Below are 3,168 nucleotides of genomic sequence, written 5' to 3' on the forward strand. Positions count from 1 at the left end.
TCTGGTCTCGGTGGAGTGAGTTCTGGTGGCCGCACTGGGGAGACTGTTCCAGCTGACTCCTAAAGTACCCATCTTGGGTGTATTGAAGGAGGAGGGTGAGCCTAGGATTTGCAGCTTATTCTTACGGATGGTATGTATAATCGCCAAAAGTGATATAGCTCGTAGGTGAAGCTCTATAGAGACACCAACCCCCCAGGTATGGAGTAGGGGGATGGGATATTGTGCCCTCATTTAGACAGAAATTTACTAGGCTAGAAGGAGTCTGCAGAAACATGCAAAAATACTCACAATTAAGGAACCTATGAGCTTAAACAGTCTTGGGTTGTTTGGCGTATCCGTAGGTTTGTATATGCAATGATAAATATTTTTGTATACATATTTTATGCAAAGCGACTTTCGGAACTGTGTTTTGACGTAACCAGAGTGTGTTTATTGAGTTGGTAGACGTTCACCCTTCCCAACCTAATAACTCAATATTTGACAATTAGCCAAAAAAAAGCTACAGTTCTTAATATTCAATGACTGCCTATTCACAGAAAAGATGGACGCCATTAGCCTCCCTGACCACTAACCATACACACCACTAACCATTCAGAAGCTGAACTTATTAAACCATCCCTGTTGATTCATCAAAATGCCATGGGTACTGGAAGTGTCCACATGTGACATCACAGGCCTGAGTCTGTGTCCCACTCTGAGTGTTTCAACAGCCTCTCGTTTGTCGCAGAGAGGGTAGGGGGGTGAAACCTACAGGAAGTGGCAGGCCACGAAGGCTAAAGTGTGAAAATACAGACTGCAAAAAATCCTTCACAATAATATTGACTCCACAATTGAAATGACCAAAATCCCGACCTTCCATAAATATTGCACTACAAAAATACAGACCTGAACTGAACCCCTTTATCAAATATGGTTCCCAAATATGCAAGGACTGGAGTTAAAGTAGTAAGTGAGCACTGCTGTAAAATATGTGGCAAGTGAATTTGGCAGGACTTAAAAGTTATACACACATTGATATTTTTGTAGAATGATATTTACGCAGGGTTGAGGTTTGGGCAGTGAAGTTGATGGAGTCTATGTTTATGCAAAATATTTTGTTTCTAGTCTATATTTTCACCTGCTATTAGAACTCTGGTTACCTCGTAATCCATTTACTGCCTTTGTGACATCTGAGAGAAGGCCAGCAAGGGCAATGCCAGGGGACCACCGAAACCAGCTGCTGCTGCCCCTGGCTACCCCTGATTGGCATCAGTGCAAGAAACCTGATGCTTCCATAAACACCCAGGGCACGAGGGCACTGGCGCCACCAAGCAGCAACATTTTACACATTAATGTCTAATGAAATTCTCTATGAAGTGCTTTGATGCCCAGGCAGGGCCGGCTTTAGCACTGGTGGCACCTGGTGCAACAATCTTTTTGGCGCCCCCATTACCTCCTCGGATTCCCTCAATACCACCTGGCAAAGGTCCCCATCATCTCTCCATCGCCCCTCTCCCATACATCTCATTTGTTTTAAAGCGCTGGTAAAGGCTGGCTTTACTAATCCACTCAGCTACCCACATATAATACAGATCTGTTCTTTGCAGCAGGCATATTAACCCTCTGCGCTGCTTTATGGAGAGTCAAAACTGCCACTGGACAGAACTCTGATCTCTCTCTCTCTTGCAGGAACATTCATCTCACAAGTTATCTTGACATTTTTATTGCGGCCGGAAAGCTGGACACAGAAGGAACTCTGCAGCAGGTGCTTTGAAATCGTAAGTTATTGATAAACACAGCTCCCCCCTGAGGTCTGCCCCCCTCAAAGCCAGAGCCCAGTGCGGCCACACCACGCGCACCGCCCTACAGCCAGCCTTGTCTGGGCACTGACTGAGGGCGCCACCAAGCAAATTTGGATATTAAAGAAGTTCGAGGAAATGTGTGAATTTGTACTGGATTCCACACTTCCGCATTATTTCTGTGCCAAGACGTATATGCATGTCCCTGTGCAAGTATGTAAAATGCATTGCAAATTGCATGTTTCAAGCATATACAGCAATAAATGACCTAGTACGTATGCTTTAACATACTACATGGAAGGTGGGATTCTAAGGCTGCGCAAGTGGCATTTACATATTCACTTACACATGTGTAAATGCTTGGGCATTTGAGTTCTTCTGAGAAAACTGCAGTTTCGCAGGAGTTCCTCTGGAATTCTTGAGAAACTTAAACAGAAGTATAACCTTAATCCACAAATAGGGGATAAACCTACAGGAGCAGGTAAGTCGATTTTGGAAAATCTGGCCTGAGTGTATTTAGTTAAGAGAACCAAAAAGAACATTGTGTGCAAAAGAAATAAACATTTTTGTCCTTTAAAAAATGTTTCCTTCCGCGCATATTTCCCCTACAGAAAGAAATCCCAGGAAAAATTTAGTTTACGCATTATTTGTTGAATTATTTTCTGATTTTAAAAGTATTTTTGACGTTTTATGTTCGTGTTCGGTTTAGGGTGTCTATCTCCACGTGGATTTTTATAAGGTGTGGTCATATTTCCTGGTTCACTTCAGTTGCAGTATTGGTTACGAAACTTACATTGGAAGTTGCTTAACATTACTTCACCTGGGGACCGCTCACAAAAGAAGCTGCAACATACAACAGCCCTGTGAGTATCTTGAGCACATTTTGATAGCTCTGGCATTCATATTTGCACCAACGTTTTGCTCTACAGCGGGGATGAGGGTGCATAACTAATAGACAAAAGAAGTACATTTGGCACCGAAGAGGTTCCTAGACATGCCCTTGAATTTCAGCCATTGATCCAATTAGTGCTCCAGACCTACCCTTAAAATATTCAGTTTCTGTTCTAGATCCACCCGCTCACCAGAGGAGCTCAGTAACTCATGCAGACTCATCATGGCAGTGAACAATAGCCCCCTTGTACCCCTGGTCAGCAGGTCCCTCCGAGTCCCCTTCCGCGTGGCCTTCATTAATGAAAGTCACCCTCCTCCAGTCAGATGCAACAAATTTCCTTCAGGACTAATTTGAGATGCCTGGCCACCAAGATCTAATTTCAAAACTCCTCGAGGGAGATAAGGCCTCTCTGTGTGTCAGTAATTGTGTCGTCCTCTCAGTCATTATCAGAAGCACCCATTTGACCCTTCCTAAGGGGAGTCATAAATAGTTCCTCGT

This window comes from Lissotriton vulgaris, chromosome 8 (assembly GCF_964263255.1).
Source record: "Lissotriton vulgaris chromosome 8, aLisVul1.2, whole genome shotgun sequence".
NCBI lineage: Eukaryota > Metazoa > Chordata > Amphibia > Caudata > Salamandridae > Lissotriton > Lissotriton vulgaris.